Genomic DNA, 22,199 nt, shown 5'->3' on the forward strand with positions numbered 1-22,199 from the left:
ACCACCCCGACGCGCGTTTCGTTGCCTTCGTCCGGGGGCCTGTTTTTTGTTGCCCAGGCATTACACCTATCTTCAAAAGGTGGTATCAAAGAGCTGCTTTACAAATCCTACTTCGGAAATTCCCAATGGATCATAAATGTCTCCACACATCTTCATGTTCCTCCTTAAGGACAGCATCATAATCCCTTTGCTCCCACTAGTATACGTGTTGAGAGATAAGCCAGCTGCTCAAAGCCAGTACATTATTAATTGTGGTTATGCTGGTTATATACAGTTATCCCTATACATATATATGACCAGATTATACACAGTACACATTGAACCAGAGCAACTTTCTAAACCCAGTGCTTGTTTAGCAGGTTTCCTTTTGAGATATTACTTGTAAAATGAGTTAGAGAAATATACTGTGTAACTGTTATTTAAATGTCACTTTGCAGAAATCAATGAATATAAATAGTAAAAGCTATTTTAAGAAACTCTGTAATAAGTTTTATTAAGCAAAAGAGTTTCTTTCTGTACTCAAAAAGCTGTTTTGCAGCCTCATCCCCTCACTTCAGAAGATGCAGGATTTCTCTATCCGTTATGGTCTATGGAGGGGGGAGGGGATGAGCGGGATGAGTGAGCACGGAGAGGAGAAAAGCAAGGTTGTACAAAACACTACATCCTGCAGTCTTCTCTCACTAAGCTCCCAAATAAACAGTGACCTTTCTGACCTCTGAGTTCTGGGTTTTATGTGCCCAGACAATCTCCAAACTGTACAGCTGGTTCTCTGCTCTTCCTGCTCACTCATCCCCCCATAGGTTATAATGGACTCAGCAAACTAGTCTTCACTTTGCTCCTCTGTAATGTAGACAACTTTGCCTGATAATGCACAGACAAGAAGTGTGTGTGTGGGGGGGGGGCTGAAAAACTGCTTTTTGGGTACAGAAAGAGGCTTTTTTGCCTAATAAAACAGTGTTTCTTAAACTTGCTTTTACTATTGTTTTTTGCAAAAAAAAAAAATGTAAGTGACAGTTACACTTTAAGGCTCAATTTGCTGCTTCTCTTTTGGATATAATGCAATATGTTAGTCCATTATAATCTAAAGGAGGTCAGGCCATGACTGAACAAGTGGGTGACCTGGTAAAAATAAATGAACAACCTCGGCTCTAGAAATGATAATATGAGGGTATATGAATGCTAACAGTAGAGCTTCATAATAAAAGTAGATTTTCAGATTTAGTTCTGTTAAACATGTATAATTATCTTTACAGAAATAGAAAAGAAAGCCAACCGTTCTCAGCATGGCCGTGAACACAGGCACTTATGCTTTTCATTGGTGTAAACCTAGCACTTGATGCAGTAGGCCAAAATAAAAGGAAAGGGAATACAATATTTTATTTTTCTGCTCAACCTTACACTATAGAAATCACCTCCAACCTGTGCCGCTCGAGCGCTAGAGGAAGTAGAGAAATGGGTTGGAGACAATAGTTCCAATCCTGTAGGCAGTACTCCCCTCTAGAACACCGGAGGTGACATATTGTGCCCCTAAACAAACAAACAAGTAATAAACTTTACCAACAACAACATAAAGCTACATGACTAAGAAAAAGGTTTGGGTTCGCAAAAACACGAACCATCGGCATTTGACTCCTGCTGTCTTTCCATTCCGTAAAAAAGGTGGAGATCACGCGAGTCCCATCTGGAAAACAATGATACAGCCTATGACCTAGGCTATATTCCTTTTTTCCAGGCGGGACTCGGGCTGTCTCCTCCTTCCCCACAGAACGAGAAGATAGAGAATGGTTTAGTCAAATGCCGATGGTTTGGGTTTGTACGAAACTAAACCTCAGCCAGGTTCACTCATCTCTAGTTGTAATTATTATTTCAAACCCCTTTAGCATTCACACCATTTTAAAATTCACGCCCACTTCACTATTTAGGTAAAAGTTTAGTTACCTAAATAGTAAGATTCATTTCAAGTGGTACCTCAGTGCTCAAATTTAATTGGCTCCGAAAGGCAGTCTGAGAACCAAGCAGTACAGAAGTCACTAACTCCTCACTCATCCTTCACTGTATAGAGTCCCCCCACCCAAGTACTGTAATGGGAGATGGTGGTGCACTGTCTGTACTACTACTGTACTGTATATGCATTCCAGCAGTCTTATACAGTACTGTACTGTATGGGAAGCCTCACCAGTGCCAAACTGACCAGGTACAACCCACTATCCATGCTCACAAAAACGCTTAGATACCGAGCAAAGTTTGAATTCCGAACGTTACTTCCAGGTAAATTTTCGTTCGAATACTGTGGTATAAGGGTACTATTACACGGGCCGATGGAGGCCCGATAATAACTCGGCGCTCGTTTACTGGGCCTATTACACGCCCCGATTATCATTTAACAAGGGCAGCAGGGACATCGTTACCGATGTCCTTGCAGCCCTTGCTTTTACTTTATACTGTACATTACCTGTCCAGGCTGCAGGGCTCCTTTTGCTGTCTTCTCCCTGGGTCCGGCGCGCTCCAGCTTCTTAGCTGACAGGCTGCTCAGCCAATCACTGGCCGCGGCGGTCCCGGCCAGTGATTGGCTGAGTGGCCTGTCTGAAGCTGGAGCGCGCGGGACATATTAAACATAGCGATGCGGGGTTGGTCCCCGACAATTATAGGTTCAAACCTATTGTATTTATTACACGGAGCGATAATCGGCCGAATCGGGAAGATTATCGTTCCGTGTTAAAGTACATTTACTCTACTGGGTGCCTGAAAAGTGTTTTAAAACCGAGCAAGAGTTTGGGAACCAAAGGAAACTTTCCTTAAAAATACTGTTTGAGTTCCGAGCAGTTTGAGAACCGAGGTACCACTGTATCTCAAGAAGGGGAAGGACAATAAAATAAAAAACATAATTGGAATCAGAGCACCTTACCAAAAATTTAAAGGGCTTATCTAGGACTTCTAATACCCATAATAAGTAGTTATCACTGTTTTTGATGGTACAAGTACAAATGCAATTAGGGAGAGATCAGTCAGTCTGGGACGGCGGATCACCCCAAAGGCTAGGGGCCATTTTCCTGTCCAAGGTTACTATGGTTACGCTGAATTGGAAGAGCTGCTCAGGTTGAATCCTAGATGAATGTAATTTTCAACACTTGATACACAGAAGTAAACTCTATATATAAATGCAAAAAATGACTATAACAAAGTAAAAAAGAAGTTTTGTACCTCAATGAAGAAGCTATAATAGTTATCTTGACAGATATATATTTAATTTGTAAGCCTGAGCACCACCTAGAAATCTACTATCCTTATCACCCCCCCTTTAGCTGGCACAAGACCAGAGTTTTGGATAATTATGATATTAATTCTATAAATCGTGCAGTTATAGGTGGTGAGTAGGTGGTGCAGAAAATAGATTTAATAATATATTTTTTCTTCTCTTTTTTTGTAAGATCTGAATCATTGAATCGTGCTGGACTGATATACGTAGTTCTTTTTCATTTCTTTTGTTATCAAATAGGGTTAACATATGCTGCGTTTACACGTAACGATTATCGTGCGAATTTGCGCGATAACGGTCGAATTCGAACGATAATCGTACGTGTAATTGCAGCGAACGATGCACGATAAATCGTACATCGTGATCTTCCATCAGGTCAGCATATCGTCGTTCATCGTACGCAACAAATTCGCACATCGTTCCGTGTGAACAGTCGTTCGCCGATTTAACCAATGTGTGAGATAGGCTTAAACGATCGCAAAACGATCGCAGTGCGAATATCCATACGATATATCGTACCATCCGACATCGCTAATCGTACGATCGGGCCAATAATCGTTACGTGTAAACGCAGCATTACTAAAAAAAGAATAGAATGGAATCGTGGGTAGATTAAACAAAAAACTGTGTTGGAGATTAAAAAAAAAAAGAAAAGAAAAGAAAAGAAAGAAACATGGCAGAAATTAGTTTTTGTATTCCATCATATTTCAAAATTAAAGGGGTTGGCCACATTATAGTAAAATTGCTCAGCATTAGTAAGTATAATCACTGTATATACTGACAGTAGCTCCCTGTATACCTCATAGAGCTAAAATCAGACTCCCTTCTTCTAGACTGTGCTGCCCTGCTCTGTGGGGAGTCTGTCCATAAGATGGCCGACATGGAGGAGCATGTGACCATGCCCTTCCCCCCGTGTCTACAGCTGAGCCTGTTTATGCCTATTGACGACACTGAGGGGCGGGGCATGGTCACATGTTCCTCCATGCTCGGCCATCTTATAAACAGACTCACCACAGAGCAGGGCAATTCAGCCTGGAGGAGAGGAGTCTGATTTTCACTCTATGGGGTACACAGGGATCTGCGGTGTGAAAGTGCAGTCACTTGCACTGTACACTGAACTATTTTACTATAAAAGTGGCCAACCCATTTAAAGCAAAGTAAAAACCCAAGAATGTGTTAGCCATGAACAACCCCTTCTATTGTTCACAGAATTGTCCAAACCAGATAATAAAGTGCATATTGCAGGACTGGGGCACATGCTTTGCCATCTGTTTGTGATAACAGAGCCCAGGATGAATCTATTTATCCTAGACTTGGCTGAAAATGTTCTCAAACCTATGGACATTAGACAGACTGCAAATGGCTGTGCACTATCTATAACACACATTACATTTTGTGAAGATGTGACGCATTAGTGTAGCTTTGGAGCCATTGCATACTAGAACAAGGTAATACATACATAATTTTATCGTACAAACATTTTGGGACAAACAACAGGGAAGCCCTGTGTAAGATAAGGGATACATCTTTGTGTCACCAAAGCAGCTCGGATTCCACAATACCTCAAAGCGTGTCATGTGGTGTATAGACCAAGACTAGCAGATCATTTAAAGGAGTATGGATGGGGTATGTATGGATGGAAATATCCCTTTAAGTCCTGTAAGTAAATCGGGTTTCCAAAACCCTTAAAGTGCTTTAATGCCTTCTCACCCCCCCTTCCATCCCTACCTTAGCTTCATTTAGAGTCACCTGGAAGCTGAGCCCTGCATCCAAACCTTGCACCTGCACACAATTTGAATGCATAGGACAGGAAGAACATGGAAAGCATGGCTTAGCGCCAGACAGTCTATGAAGCAGGGATAGGGATGGGAGGGGGAGCGAGGAGGTGATACAGCCCTTAAAGGAAATCTTTTGGCACCTGGACTGAAACCAAGATGCAAACAGTGTAGTGTGGGTGATTGGCCCCTTGTGAGCATGGCACCTTTAGTCCATGCAGTACATTCTGAGCAATCTTGGATCTCAAACTTTAATCAAGAGTCAAAGAGGAGTAGTTGCTTGGTGTTGGTGCCAAGCTTTGGCACTCCTCACTACTACTTCTTCCTACCTCTTTTTCATGCATATCGCTTGCCAGTTCACGCATGCACCTCTGACCTTCCAGGCTCCTGACATCATCAATCCAGAATTTCGGACAGACAGTTGGTAGCTGGTAAGCAGAGGGAGCAATGTCATTAATAAACTCTATTTGGCAGCACTCAAGCGCAGAGGGACTGAAGCAAATGCCCTCAGTTGGTAAACACTCATGTCAGGAGCAAGAAGGCTCTAAGATCAGATGCGCATGTGCTAACTAACAAGGCAGTGTGCGTAGCACTTGCATGTGCGCACAGCAATGGCTACAACATGGAGCAGGAGGTCTGCAAACAGTAAACATGCATGAGAAGAAAGGAGGAGGAAGTAGTGGTGAGGCATGCCACAGGGCCCCACAAATGTTAAGCAACCACTCCTCTTTGACTCTTGATTATAGTATGAGATCCAAGATTGCTCATAATCTACTGCACTGATGCATTCTCTAGCTCAAAAGGGGCCAGCCACCTACGCTATACTGTCAGAACCTCGAGTCCAGTTCAGTCCAGATTTCCTTCAACATTTCAGGAGCTTGGGAATACGTCTTCGATCCCTTTGACAAATAAATACAAAATAGATTTACCAAAGCCTTGCATAGGAGAAGTAAAGAAAAGGGGGTGAGCAGTCCCGGCACCCTTCCCCGTCCTACACATTTTGCAAACAAGCAAGCTAGCTTCTTCAGGGGTGTCCCGTTTATAGCATATATCCAGGCACCGTGGATCAACCACACAGCTGATATCATGCAATGGCTGAAATTCGATTATTATTATGATATTTTTTTTTATTTTTTATTTTTTTTGGGGGGGGGGGGGGGGATTTATTATCCCTTCTTTACTCCTGAAATGTCAGACAAGGATGTGATAACAAAGAGATGCATATAAGAATAATGAAATGTATAGAGGACAAAAATAAAAATATAATGCGAGGCAGACAAATCTAAACATGCATAGGACGGACGCAGTGATATCTACAAAGAAATGTGTGCGTTGTACATACAGTACATCCATTCTCTCTGCCAATAATCTCATTCTCATTTCTTGAAAAAGACTACAGAAATTGATGGAAAACAAAGCTGTAATACCCTCAAGGGTTAGAGACGGGTAATAGTATGTTGCTTGGAGTAGGTGCTAAGAGGTTTGTAAACTGTAATGTCACACTTAAATAAGTCACTATGTCTTACAACTTTCCGAGGTAATTCTCACATCTGCATTTTTATCACATTCTGTTTTCATGTTCATTACATTAAATGGCACATTAACCATGCACCTGCTCCTTGCCTCCATACGGACTGACATCCACGGATGTCAAACCTCTCACCGAGGAACCATCACACGTCTAAATGATATTCCACATTAAATATAGAAATTATTTGCTGAGTGGAGAAATTAGTAGAAAGAAAAATGGAGGACAGTTCCGATGTGCGATATTAAATTTCCCAGTGATAGAGATAGGATTCTCACCTTTAAAACAACTCTGTACCCACAATCTGACCCCCCCCCCCAAAACCACTTGGACCTTTGGATAGCTGCTTTTAATCAAAGATCTGTCCTGGGGTCCGTTCGGCAGGTGATGCAGTTATTGTCCTAAAAAACAACTGGAGTATCTGTGCCCTAACTTTCCACCACCCCTCTGTCCCTCCTCCCCATTTTCTTCATCATTAGGAATGCCACTGGAACTGGAACAATCCAGCCCATGTTCAGTATCTATTCACACAGCTGATGAATAGGAGACAATCTGCCTGAAGCATTCCTAATGATCAAGAGGGCGGGGAGGAGGGACGGAGGGGTGGTGCAAAGTTAGGGCACAGATACTCCCGTTTGACACAGGGCTGCAAGTTTAAAAATTGTTTTTAAGGACAATAACTGCATCACCTGCCAAACGGACAGCAGGACAGATCTTGGATTAAAAGCAGCTATTGGCAGTGGAGGCAGGATCGTTCAGCCGGGAACCAGAGATGGGGATAGAGGACACCGGGGGGAAACAGCATAAATGTAAGAATAGGCTGTTTGATATGTTCTCCCAGGGGCAGCAACACATTAGAAGTTTAGCTTAAGCAGAATACCCCATTTGGGGGGTAGGTGGTGGAAGAAAGTTGAGAGATGTGTTTTTCTCTAACAGGACATATTTCAAAGTTTCTTATAATGACTTGTCCTATTGATTTATGAAATGTTTGTTGAAAGGTTTGGGATGATTTAATGTGTTAATAGGCCAGTTATACACAAAGGCACCATCTTACACTAAGAAGGCCTGTCTGCAAGCTCCATACAGCAACAAATAGTTTTTTGCACCTCAGGAAAAATAAATAAGAGAAAACAGGAAATATAATGAAGAAAGGCTATTAAAATTGTAAATTTTACAACTGCTGAGTAGAGAGCTAAAAAAGGTGGAGCCATCCATACATGACCCTCATACATTTATAATGAGGGTGGTTACAACCTTCAGAAATTCATAGAATAATGCTGTATCACAAAAATGTATTACTGAGCGGATGAATAATATATGAGTCTGCCCTTTCAATCAAAGAAAGATTGAAAATAAATAAGATTGAAGTTAAGTCTCTGATACTGTACATGTGCCTGGAACACAAACTCTGCATAAATTCACATGGCCGGCAGAAAATAAAAAGGTCATCTAAATGGGGTTACATACAAAAGCATACTACATGCGATAAGATACATACATACATACATACATACAAACAGACAACATCAGATAGATGGATAGATACTATAAAAATGAAGCAAGGTGAATAGTACACGTACCCTCCAGCCACATTTCAAGGACATTTACTGACTGTCATAAAGGCAGGGTGAACAATAGTCAATGTGAATACCTAAGTATTGCTATATATGTCAAGGAATGTAGGGGGGGGGGGAGCAAACAAAGCAGCAATAAGACGTCTTACCTTACATAGATTCATCCAGGAAGCAGTCACAAGCCTAAGGCACTTTCTGTGATTAATTATATTCGAAACCTTTATTAACTACTCAATAGATCAGGAGACGGACAGATACACAAGAGACTCCTTTCTACACACTTTTTCCTCAGATACATACTGGTTAAGCAATGTTCACGTCACATTTTAGCTTTTTGCCGTTGGTATCCATTAGGACAGAGGTGTCAAACTTGCATCCCTCCAGCTGGTGCAAAACTACAATTACCATCATGAATTGGACATGAATTTCCCAACATTGGCAGTCTAGGTATGATGGGAGTTCGACACCTGTGCATAAGGATATCATAAAAACAAGTGTTTTGAAATATAGCCATAGTAATCAATAGACTAACCGCCTGTAGACACTAAAGCATGATGGACTAGACCACAAAAATAAACCAGCTGTCCCCCTCTCTCTTAAAGCGAAGGTGTACCAGCACATAGCCACCTTCAAATCGCCGGTATTTTGTTGAACAGGTCCTCAAGCCATATCCGGTTCAGGGGTTGGGCTTTCTCTCAGGGCCGTTATTTTGGAGAAAAACTAGTGTTATTTCTGCAGTGCGGCAAGGTGGGCAGTAAACATGGTATGGCCTAAAGCATCCATGCTTTAGGCCTCCAGCCCCATTTCCCCCTCATCTCTCTTCATTTTCAACACACCCCTGGCTGGATGGAGGCGGGGAGAGAGACAATGCAGGCCTAGAGCACGAATCCGCTCAGGTAAAACTAGTTTTACTCAAAACAGTAGGCCCGCAAAAGAGGCCAACCCTGAATTGGACAGGGTGTGAGGACCTGTACGACATGGTACTGGTGGTTTGGGGGTGGCTACATGCCGGTACAGAATCGCTTTAATAGGCATGTTTATATGATCTAAGCATGCCCTAACCAGGGGTGTAGCTATAGAAGATACAGAGGGTGCAGTTGCATCCAGGAGCCTGAGAAAGCCTGTAAATGCTTTGCCATATGAAGACTAGAGATGAGCGAACAGGGCCAAGGTTCAGGTTCGTACGAACCTGAACCATCTGCATTTGACTCCCGCTGCCTTCCCGTTCCGTGGGGAAGGTTGAGACAGCCCGAGTACCGCCTGGAAAACAGGGATACAGTCTATTACCTAGGCAGTATCCCTGGTTTCCAGGTGGTACTTGGGCTGCCTCCACCTTTCCTACAGGAAGGCAGCGGGAGTCAAATGTCGATGGTTCAGGTTCGTACTAACCTGAACCTCGGTACTGTTCGATCATCTCTAATGAAGACCAGTACAAGTGAAGCATTATAGTTGAGGGACCTGGTGACAGTTTTTGCACTGGGGCCCATTAGCTTCAACTTACGCCTCTGAGCCAAACTCTACATTGTATTAGTAACAGTGAAAATTCAATAATCCTTTTCATTATGTATGTTACTTTTCCTGAATATATACATAATTGCAATAGACACTTCAGTTTACAGCGCTACAGTTTCTGATCACACACATATATATATATATATATAAGGCCGATGGCCTATGGCTTTGCACTCCATAAGACAAGTTATGCTACTGGGAGTTTATTACAAAAGGTCTTGCGACCAGGAGACTCCAGGATCAGATGTTAGCTGTGGATGTCAGTGCTAATTTTCTATACAATGGCCCTGCAGGGACATCCTTGGGTATACTAAAGTGTCTATGACAAGAGCTTTCTGACTCATCTATGTCAAATACCTCTAGAGTTACGCAGCTATAGACTAGTTTATAAATTATTATTTTGTCCAGGCTTTTCCGCTTACAGTAGATACATATATGTAAAGTGTATGGCAACACTAGAACGATTTTTAATTATTTCACTAAATTAACAGATTTTAATGTTCGACCATATTTTGCGGCATATGGACATGATAGATTGGTAGGGAGGTAGTCAGTCTCCGGTTGGGGACACCCCACTATAAGCCAGAATGGAGAACACATGGCACAGCATCCTAGGCAGCACTTTATACACTTGTCACATAATACATCCCATCGCCATATACTTTAAACATTAATCTACAACTGATTGAACATAAGATAATCGCCCTAATGGGCATTCTGCTATAGTCTCTATTAATAGTCGTACCGATCCGTATAAATGTATTTGTCATTAAATGCCTGGATGCCATTTGGATTACAGCCATGAATGAGTTGAGTTGTGGAAATGCCATGTTAAGACTTATTGCTTTGCTTTAACAATGATCTGTAGGCTAAAATAAAGGTTTACCTTCCATGAATGTGCTATGCAATATTAGGGAACAGTATATACAATAACAGGCCCTACAAGAGATGGGGGGCAGCTTATCGGGTAATAGGGGAGATGGATGGTAGTACATATCAGCAGTCACCTGCTCAGATTCCCACATGGTGAGACCCTTCTAGGGCTTAACCTCCAGTACATACAGGATAGGAGAATTGTTTGTGTGGGAGTATAGGGTGTACTGGACCGTCGTTTTAAAGGCCCTATTACGCGAAGCGATTATCGGCCGTATTATCTTGCATAATAGAAGGCAACAATCAGCCGACATGAACGTTTGTTTTCAACATGTTCAACATCTCTCTTTGAACAAAGGAGTTAACCATGACTTTCCATCACTGCCGATCCCTTTAAGAAAGGGATAAGCGCTCTCGCTGCAGTTACCTCTACTTTTCCCATAGAGAACACAGGAACACTCTGCCATGCCTAACATTTCTGTGTATGGGGAGGTCAGGCGGCGGGCAGGATTGTTCGACTGTCCGTTTTTATGCCAACCTTAATTGTCACTAAAACATCATGTCTCTTTCACAGCCTGCAAGTGCTTACTTACTGTGTCTATAATTATTAGTAACTTTATTTTTTACATATTCTTATGCAAATGAGTGAAAAGATGTTATTTACGTTCATTGCAGACAGTAACATTATGACAGGAATACAATACAATATGACACAGAGGATGGGAGTTCCCATAATGGGAATGACATCTGCTACCCACTCACTATCGCTGCCACTGAGGTTCCCTTTGTACAGGGTTTAAACAGCTTGTAACTTGTTCTCCAATTACCCTTTTAATATAGGAAAATGCAGTAAAATTGGACATTGTATCGGTCTTAAAGGCTGTTTATCGCTGTAAGAAAGTAACATCACCTCCTCCCCGCTCCAGCTTGCTTCGGGGGTTCTCGGCAGGACTTCCCGCTCAGCCAATCAGTGGTTGCGGCGGGGCAGCGCGCTGATTGGCTGAACGGGACCAGCAGACATCAGGAACCCCCAAAGCAAGCCGAAGCGCAGAGCAGGTGACGTATGCTCCAGCCGCCGGGGGGTTAACTTACATACACACAGCGAGATGTCAATCCTGCTGCGAGTATGTATTCTCATAGGGATGCACTGACACTGGATCTGCAGCGGATTTCAATGTGAATCCGCTGCGGATCCGTTGTGTGTGAAGGCAACCCTTAGTATTATTTAGTGTCTAGTTGTTGCAATGGTGATACAGAAGCCATGGGTGTGACCACCATACTGCCCTTGAACATTTTTTGGGTAGATTTTTTTTGCCATAACTGGAAACTGCTGAGATGTGTAACTATGGAAACCACTATGACACAGATATCGTAGAGCTAAATGTTACCAGGCAGGGGGTGGGGGTGGGGGGAGTAATTTAAATAGATTATAGACTTAAACTGCTAAAATATTACAATCTTTTACTCTTTGGCAAATGTTAAATGGCTTAAAGATAGAGATTTTCATTGCAAAATAAAACTGCAGACAGATTCCTGTTCGTAGCGTCATTAACAGAAGTAAATCCTACAAATCTGCCTTAAAATGTTACTCACAAGTACAATCTACTTTGACCGTGGGTTTATTTTTTTCATTATTTGTAGCCATTTACTTTTTTGATCATCAATTGCACCGCTCCTCCATGTGCGTCATGAGCCGTGCACAATAACGTCAATTCTCTGTTTAAGATGTAAGAGCACCATGGTGAATTTAGCTTTTACATATATTTATATATATATTCTGGCAAACTACTGATTATGAATAAACTTTAACAAAAGGCAAGTGGTTGTTCATTAAAAAGGAACTTCAGTATCAGAAAATTGTATTTAAAGGGGTACTCTGGCAAAAAAAAGTTTATTTTAAATTAACTGGTTTCAGAACGTTATACAGATTTGTAAATAACTTCTATTTAAAAATCTCAAGCCTTCCACTACTTATCAGATGTTGTATGTCCTGCAGGAAGTGGTATATTATTTCCAGTCTGACACAGTGTTCTCTGCTGCCACCTCTGTCCATGTCAGGAACTGTCCAGAGCAGGAGCAAATCCCCATAAAAAAACCTCTCCTGCTTTAGGCAGTTTCTGACATGGACAGAGGTGGCAGCAGAGAGCACTGTATCAAACTGGAAAGAAAACACCACTTCCTGCAGGACATACAGCAGCTGATAAGTATAGGAAGGCTTGAGATTACATATCTTTCTAATATAACTTTCTAATATACTATTATCACTAGCAGTGCTTGTTTCAGCGTGCCTTTGCATGCTTCGTTTATGAAAGGAAATGGGAAACAGAAGTAGTACAAAATGTGTAATAGTATAGAGCTGCCCGGCTCCTCCCTCTCTACAAAGACAATGTGTCTTTCTCTGATGATCCTCTGGCTGGATCGTCTGAGCTATAATCCTCCATCCTCCACCTCATTTTTTTCCCAAAATATTTTATTGGTGGCAACTATATTACAAATGGAGAAGGATAAGAAAATTGCCAGAATTAACAATAAAACGTGTAGCACCTTCTACATATTATATTACTATATATATATATATATATATATATATATATATATATATAACATTATATTATATTGAAAAAAAATCTACCATCTTATACATAGAAAGATTTCCACTCAGAAAGAGCTTAAATTGATTATCTGGGTAGGTAAAATTTATATGTTGAAACAACCCAGTCCTGGAGACTCAACAGTTCATTTAATACATGTCATTACCTTTTCTTTCCCCTTCCCTCAGTTTTGAGCTGCTGCTTTCTGCTAAAGATACAAAAAAATGTTTGAGAGCTGCTCTCAACCCCCTATCCATCTCTGCTCTCAACCCCCTTCTCCCCCTCCCTTCCAAGATGGTCGATGTAATCAAGTCCATTGTAGCTTTTTTGTAATGCTGGGATGGTTAATCTAAGGTCAAGTTGTTGGTGAACTCACAGTCATTAATCCTTCTGGCATTTCATCATTGCAGATAGGGACTTGTTTACATCAGCCGTCTCAGAAAGGAGGGAGGAGGAGGGGGTTTAGAGCAGAGATGGACTCAGCAGCTCTCACACAGTTTTTTTTGTTTCTTTAGCAGAAAGCAGCAGGCTCAAAACTGAGGAAACGGGAAAGAAAAGGTAATTACATTTATGGAATGAATTGTTAGTCTCCATATAGTTTACCTAATCAGATAACACCTTGACAATCAGATAACATAATGACAATCATGTGACAAAAACATTATGCATGTCTTCTTTGGCTTGAGAAAGAGGTCCCACGCACCTTGAAACATGTTGCCTATGTTAAGAAATAAATTACTATCTACTGTTATCATTGTTTCCTTGCTACGCCTCTAGTCTACAGCTTCTGAATGCCGTGATACACAGCACTCATGCACTTCTCTACAATCATGTTACTAAGGTAGAGAATATATACAACTAAGTAATGGGTAGCCAGCCCAGCTCCTAACAACTGACTTTAAGCAGTGCCTTTTAAATCTTCTGTACGGTACAGTATTGTAGTCCTAAAATGTGACATACTGTAAAGGTTTGTGTATCCTCTTCAGATAAAATCTTTTCAATAAATGTCCTCCATTTGGAGAAAAGCGATTTTGTGGTACATTCTTTATTTTGAAAAACTGAAATTCTATCCATAAGTAATAGGTGCCTGAGAATTTCTGAGAAGCAGACTTACAATGCCGTACATTACTGCAAGGTATAATGTCTTATATCACAATACAGAGATGTGTAAAAGTACCGATGGCATTCCACAGACATACATTTCTAATATTCATTTCTAATAGTCCTGCAAGAAGACATGTTTCGCAACTGAAATAAGTTAATCTTTTTATTGAAATAAGTTAATCTTTTTATTGGTTTAAGAGTAACTTGGTTTAAGAGTGATTTGGTTTAAGAGTGATTTGGTTTAAGAGCTAAGAGTTTTTCTAAATTGTGACTTTGTTTAAGATCATTGCTTTGGTTTAAGAGCTCCCTGAACTAAGTGGAAGCGTGAGTGGAGAAGGGGCATGGTCTGCATAGCAGGGTCTACAGCCCTGTACTCTGACCCAGGAAGTCTCCCTCACCTTCCAAATCATAGCAGATCCACTTCAGGCTGGGGCTTACATCAGGGGACAGGACTGTGGAGGTAATCTCTTCATAGCTGTAACCCCTCTCTCCCCAGACAGAGAATGCTGCTATACTGTGCGCACATCTGTACTGCCCATTCCTTCATGCTCCCTGCAGTCTCTGTCAGCCCTTGTGTTTCCCATCCTCTCCATTACTGTACAGTAACTTATAATATCACATATTCTGCTGTTTCTGAATGTTTGTTTGTTTCATTAGTTTTACATGTTAATCAGAATAATAAATCATTATTTTTGGGGTGGGGAACCAATTGTCTGCATTTCTATGATTTCTTATGGCAAAATTTGCTTTGGTTTAAGAGTGGATTTGGATTACAAGCACGGTCCCGGAATTATGCATTAACAACTTATGTACATAAAAAATGTAAAAAAAAAAAAAAAAAGCACAACTTATTAGTGTCAAGTGGACTTGCCAGATTGTTCGGGTTCAGCAACATTCTCCAAACCAGAACACTCTGCATTTTGCTCCTAGTGGCTGAAAAAGCTGTATGCTGCCCTAGGAAGTCCTGGAAAACACGGACATAGCCATAGGTCGGGTTCACACAGCGTAAGACACTGGCTGTTCTGTGACCCAAAGGTGTCACAGAATGGCTGATGTCAGTGAAGCTCATCCCAGCCAGTACTGCAGTACCAGCTGGATGAACTTCATTTATGTTGAATTGGGATGCGGGCGCACCAGTGTGCACCTGCATCCCAATTCACTGCTGCACACAATGAAGTGTGTGGCCAGAGCCGCACTTTCCATTGTGTAAACTGACAGTTCTGTGCAGCCGCTATTCAATGAATAGCAGACGCACAAAACTGACATGTCAGTTTCTCTTGCGGCCACTAGGGATGCCGGTCGGAGTGTATACTATGTGTACACACTCGGGCCGCGATTCCATTGATTTTAGCGCAATGCATATTTTGAATTAATCACAGCTGTGATTAATTCAAAATATACGTTGGGTGAACGTGGCCATAGTCTGTATCCATGAATTCCTGGCAGCCCTAGAGCAGCATCAGACTTCTACAGCCACCAGGAGTCAAATGCCAAGCACTCTGATTTGGAGAGCGGTTTGGCCAGTCTGCTCATCACTACAATGCATTAAAGCGATTCTGTATCCACCAACCTACCCTACCAAACTGCTAGTACCACCTGTTTGACGAGAGTAAATCCTTACCAGTTGTGTCTTTTAAAATGTGCCCAGTCCCTTGGTTAGAGGCCTCGCAGTCCTGGGGCAAAGACCCTCTAGGCTACACCAGTATGGCACAATGCTGCAAGTTTAAAAGTAAATTTTTTGCTCTAACCAAGGCACTGGGAACATTTAAAAAGACAAGACCAGTAAGGATTTGCACTTGTCAAACAGATGGTACTAGCGGTTTGGTGGGGTGGGTTGGTGGATACAGAGTCGCTTAAAATTTCTAAGGAAATTCCAGCTTCTGCTTCTATGCAGTCTATCATCAAAATGCAGAATAACTCAACTTTTTTGATACAGAGCTATCAAATAACATCGGTTCTGTTTTAAAACTTACTGTGAATGGGTTAATACACTCACTTCCTAACTATAAGGTTTCTTTCTGAGTTGATGTGCTGATTCTATTAGTAAGTAATAAATGATCAGGCCATGTGGTTCTAGCACCACCAAGCTTTTCCTTCCTGCTATAAAAAGTCTAAGTGAATGAAAGCGCATTGGCAGTATTGCTCCCTGTGGGGCGTTTATGTAGCAAAGAATGGAGCTCATACTGCTATCTCTGATAATATATACCATAAAATAGGCTACGTGTCTTAGAGAATTAATGGCAATGGTAAGAGATGCAGCAATAGAATTCTATACCCTACTCTATAAAAAGCTACCAGTTATACATGTGATTGTAAAAAAATAAAAAAAAACACTATAAAAAAAAATCTATTAGGGATTATAGATATTAGATTTTACTTCTAGATTCCCATGGACGCCTGCACCAGCTCAGGGAGGGGCGACGCATAATCTTATCACAAAGTATGCCATGTTTGTACCTAGAGGTTGCAATAACTGATAACTATAGGGTGCTAAAGCATTTGTTTACTCTAACTATATAGCATGCATTGTGAGGATGTACCTCTGAAAGAGGTCTGTGAGCAATGGCCTAGATTTATTAAAGGGGATATCTAGAGAGCAGGAAGGGTCCTACCGTTGGTGCTCCACTTCCTGTATCTGCCGTTCGTGCGAATACGTCTGCAGATGAGAGGGGGGAACAGAGCACATTGCGGGCAGTGACCATTAGCTGCCCGATGTTACTGATCTTGAAGCTAAATTGGGAAGCTATTGGACATTGTATGTGGGTGTGGTTTAACCTGCCCGCAAAATTCTCCCACACCCCTCTCATCTGAGAAAGTATCGGCATGGACGGGCAGAAGAAGGAAGTGGAGCGCTGGAGAGCAGAAAAGGTAGGACCCTTTCTGCTCTCCAGATATCCTCTTTAATATGTCCGAGACAAAAAAAATTAAATAAAAAAGTCTGTTTTGCTCACAGCAACCAATCACAGCTCAGCTTTCATATCTTAACAAGCTGTGGTAACATAACAAGCTGAGCTGTGATTGGTTGCAATGGGCAGATCAGACCAGTTTTCTGTCAGAATGATAACACTAGACGTCAGTGTATGCACAGCCTAATGGTCTTTGTTTTGTTTTGTTTTTTTAGACTGGGGTACTTAAGATAATGATTCGGGGGGTCCACCTCTCATTGACAGGTACCATGGTCATTGAACTCATTACCATGCTACCATTATAGGCAGTCATATTATGATGAACTGATATAATCCTGCAGAGAATTAAAGGGGTTATCCAGCGCTACAAAAACATGGCCACTTTTCCCCCTTTCCTGTCTCCAGTTCAGGTGTGGTCTGCAATTAAGCTTCATTTACTTCAATGAAACTGAGCTACAAACCCCACCCAATCTGGAGACAAGAGAGGGGAAAAAGTGGCCATGTTTTTGTAGCGCTGGATAACCCCTTTAAACTATCAGTGTTACCCTGTAAATCTTACGTATCCAGAGCACCACACATAGCAGCCTATACGCTTCTCAAATAAGTCTTACAACAGCCAATGTTGACTGATGAAGGGGGGGGGGGGTGATTTTAAACTTCCCAAATTTTTAATATCTGATCATTCCCACTTGCACACAGAGCAATTCTGATAACAGGTCTATATACGCATAAATCAGAACATGTTTAGCCCAGTTCGGCACGTACCATATATACAACTACCATCACTTCTTGAGCATAAATTGGGTCTGTCTTAAAAAGAAAAGTTCAAAAGAAAAATTCGGGCGAAAACCAATAAAATCAAACATCGAGTTTAAAGACTATTAGCAGGATTTTCTATTGTCGCAGCCGTTCTCTGAAGCATCAGCATCTGGATGATCTTCTCCTAACACATTTCCGAAGAGGTCTCCATATACTTACAGAAGCAAAGTCTCGGCAAATTAATTTAAGAACTATTGCAGGGGATAAGGATAATCCTAATTAACTTTTAGCCACTTATTCGATTTCTGGCCTTACTGCCAACAATGCAGATCTGCCAGCACCGCTCTTGTTCTTTTATCAGCATCTTTTCAGCTCCACATTCGAGCGCAAACACATTTCCTTATCTAGGACTTGCCAAGCAGTCCCACTAGCCTGTACACGTCATGCTACGAGGACATGTATCAGCTCCGTAAGATCTCTCCTTTTTATTAGTCTGCCATCATTAAAAATACAATAAGGCCACCAGTTTAAACCAATAAAGTTCTGAGGCCTTCTGTTCTGTACTTCAGATATATCAGAACGACACAGAAAAATCTGCCAGAATATTGTTTGTTGGGACACAAATACAGTGGTGCCTTGGTTCTCGAACTTAATTGGTTCCGGAAGGCAGTTTGAGAACCAAGCAGTTTGAAAACCGAGCAGTGTCTTCCCATAGGAAATAATGTAAATGTGATTAATTGGTTCCAGCAGCCACCAATAATTCCCTACAATCCTCATTTATTACACTGATAAGTGCTCAGTATAATCACTACAGTACAGAACAGCACTATACTGTACAGGACATTAAACCAGTAATTATAGTACAGTAGTCACCAACTCCTCACCCATCCTTTACTGTATAGCGTCCCCCCCATCCAAGCACTGTAATGTATGGGAGATGGTGGTGCACTGCCTGTACTACTACTGTACTGTATATGCACTCCAGCAGTCTTATACAGCACTGTACTGTATGTGAAGCCTCACCACTGCTTAACTTGCCAGGTACAACCCACCATCCACGCTCGCAAAAACGTTCGAAAAACGTTCGAAAATCGAGCAAAGTTCGAATTCCAAACACTACTTCTGGGTAAATTTTCGTTCGAATACCAAGCAGTTCGAGTTCCAAAGCGTTCGAAAACCGAGGTATTACTGTACTTTATGTTTTGAACTTTCCTTTTAGTGTTTGATGATGCTACTATACTTTATATGTTTTATATCTTACGTAATGCATTGTTTATCACCATAAGCAGAAGTAAATTTAGAAAGAACTGGTACTGTAGTCCATGTTCCCCAAGGTCAGTCCTAAAGTACCCGAACAGGCCACAATTAGAGGACTTCATTTTTATATACCGTATTTTCCAGCGTATGAGGCGACTGGGCGTATGAGAGGACCCCTGACTTTTAAGATGATTGTCAGGGGTTCGCCTTATACGCCGGAAAATGTTAACCCCTGCCTGACCGCAGCCCTGCTATTAAAAAACAACAAAAAACATTTAACTCACCTCGGGCCGGGAGAGCTTCAGGAAAATGAGAGAGGCGCCGGAAGTTCCCGAAGCTCTCCCAGCAGCCGAGCGTCTATAAGCATCTCCGATGAGATGCTCGGCTGCCCGGGAGAGGTTTGGCTATCTCCGCCTCCGGCGCAGGTAGTGTAAGTCACACTACCTGCGATGGGAACGGTACGGGAGGCGCGCAGAGGCTGGGAACGGGCCTTAGGTGAGTTAAAGGTTTGGTTTTTTATAATGGTTGCCCCATATGGTGGGGATGCAGCCATTTTTGAGCCCCCCACCGCATGGGGCGACCATATCTAGCGTATAAGATGAAGCCCCGACTTATAAGATGATTTTTCTGTGTTATAAAGTCGTCTTATACGCCGGAAAAAGTACTTATTGCATCAGCCTATGGCTGTATCCAAGTCTTCCCAGACTCTCTAGGGCTGCATCCAACTTCTACAGCCACTGGTATTCAAATACCAAACGGATTCAAACATGCTCGAGTTACACTTATCTCTAATGCCCTTTAAAATGCTGTTGATAAAGCAATCATGTAATTACACCACATCCTGCTGCTATCAAACAGCTAGGTTTGCAGCCAGGCAGTTGCATTGCAGATGTGTGTGCGTGGGGGGAGGGGGGGTTATTCATACACTGGGTTTGCAAGGTTCTATGTGAGCAGAGATACAATAAACATCATCACTATCTGGTGGAGAAAAGCCGAAATAGAGAGGGGGGGGGGCACTGCAGCACTGTACTATGGAAATACAGTAGTAGGGACCCTGGTATTTACATAAGGGACTTCTGCTCTTATCTTTACATTGGTGATCAGAAATGAGAGGAAGACCCTACATTACAGCTGTAAACCTCTCTGCGGTCATTGATTGTTACAATGCATCAGTGCAATTAAAAATTGATAAAGCGGGATTCTAGGCTGCTTAGTGCTAAATACTGTAGACGTATAAAAAATGTATTTTCATACATAAAAGGCAGATATTGGTGGAATAAAAACATAGTATCAATTATTTTCATAATGTTTCTATACAATTACTATACAATCTCTATACATCACAAGTTGTGGAGTAGAGTTTATTTTAGCATCGTTATTGGTATTTTTGGCAGCTTGCTTTTTGCTTAATTTTTGAATTTTTAAAAAAGGTACGTCATCTACATTGCTAATGGTCCATGCTACAGAGTAGTGCAACAGCACGCTACAAACGCTAAGACATGAAGTTAATATAGAGATTTAAAGCAACTCTGTATCGGCACCCTGCCGCCCCGAAACTGCTGCCACTGAGGTACTCACGCCGTTCCCAGTTTGGGAGTCGGCCTGTTTCCCGGTGCTGGTATTTAAAAGAAAAACAACTTTTATCAATGCGGCAGCCCAGCAATCAAACTGGTGTGGCCTAGAGCATCAGTGCCCTAGGCCTGTGGCGCCTCCCTTTACTTTCAGCTTGCCCCTGGGCTGGATGAAGGTGGAGAGTGAGGCACTGCAGCCCTAGGGCACTGATGGTCATGCTAGTTTGATAGCCAGCCTGACGCATTAATAAAAGTAGTTTTTCTTTTAAATAACGGCATCGGGAGACAGGCCGACTCCCAAACAGGGCATGGTCTGAGTACCTCTACAACACAGTGTCGGCGGTTCCAGTACAGAGTCGCTTAAACTGCTATAGAAAAAATGCTACACACTATTTGATCAAATTCTATTTTTCCTATTGCAGTTTCGCAATTGTAAATTTTTTGTGTCTGAATTTCAGCCATAGCAGCGTGCATAGTGAAAATAGTTGTATTGGATGTGCGGGGCAATTTTTTTTGTGGTTTGTCAATGCTCTATGCTAGATAACCATGTTGATTATTCAATCAATACACTTTATGAGTAGAATTTACCAAATGCAACTTTTTTTTTCTTTTTTACAAAGTTGCAAATGTTTCGTTTGCCATCTAAAAACACCCATGTACAGACATTTGCCACCTATTAGTTCAAGGTATATATTATATTGCCTCATTTTCGAATGTCACTCATGGGCTGTATTTGTTGAGATTAATTTATGAACAGTGTCCAATCTATATGCAGGGCATACCCCATTAAACCATTATCAAACAATCCCTGGCACGGACGCCTATTCTGTTATCAAGCCCTGGTTTGAATACGGCTTTGTGGTGTGATATAGATGAAGAAGCTTGTTCTGTGCTCTTTGCACACTGAATCTTCAATTAGTTGTGACTGACAGTGTGGTAAGGAGGATAAATGACAGTGATGGCTTGTGTCTGTACTGCATTCCTCTATACAGTTCCATTAGGCTGCACACAGATGTGGGGGCGTTCGGAGCCTTGACTGTGAAACTATAGGCGTTCGATAGAAGACTAATGCAGTGGGGTTGCTAAGAGCAATGGACAGGAGATGCTTGTTTCCCATGACAACATGGCCTATTCTTTTGAAGTTGACGGTCACCCTATAAAGACTTACAGGAACCTTCAAAATCGCAATAAAGGACTTGGCTGTGACAGAAGCCTCGTGTCTCTTTGAATTTATTGTATCTTTGTAGCGCCGACCCTTCATGTGCTTTAACAATATATCTGTACGTGTGAGAGAATCAAGAACATCAGAACATATGAGGTATTACTGAGGTATCGGCAGATAAGAAGCTGTGAACACGTCTTAAGCTTTCTTAGGAAGATTAATATAAGTATGGCCCATTCAGACTCATCAAAGGTTACAGGGCTCTTTAATGAAATATAGTTATTGGAAAGAATCATGTATAATGTAAAGCCATTTATACCTGGGTCATTCA

The 22,199-nt window shown here is 41.7% G+C and overlaps 2 protein-coding genes across 6 annotated transcripts in view; one reads left to right on the plus strand and one right to left on the minus strand.

Moving 5' to 3' along the window:
• AVEN (apoptosis and caspase activation inhibitor) overlaps positions 1–22,199 on the minus strand; it is a 350,669-nt gene that overhangs the window by 247,035 nt on the left and 81,435 nt on the right. The window lies entirely within an intron of this gene.
• Positions 1–22,199, plus strand: part of CHRM5 (cholinergic receptor muscarinic 5) — a 134,177-nt gene that overhangs the window by 26,561 nt on the left and 85,417 nt on the right. Inside the window, exon 2 of one of the 3 annotated variants that reach the window (XM_069950187.1) lies at positions 13,628–13,667. The exons of 1 other annotated variant lie outside the window; for it this stretch is intronic. The gene's annotated coding sequence lies outside the window, so the exon portion shown is untranslated. Of the gene's footprint in view, positions 1–13,627; positions 13,668–17,332; positions 17,384–22,199 lie in introns of those variants that run through there. One more of the 3 variants, XM_069950186.1, reaches the window with a different exon arrangement.

This window comes from Dendropsophus ebraccatus, chromosome 13 (assembly GCF_027789765.1).
Source record: "Dendropsophus ebraccatus isolate aDenEbr1 chromosome 13, aDenEbr1.pat, whole genome shotgun sequence".
NCBI classification, from domain to species: Eukaryota; Metazoa; Chordata; class Amphibia; order Anura; family Hylidae; genus Dendropsophus; species Dendropsophus ebraccatus.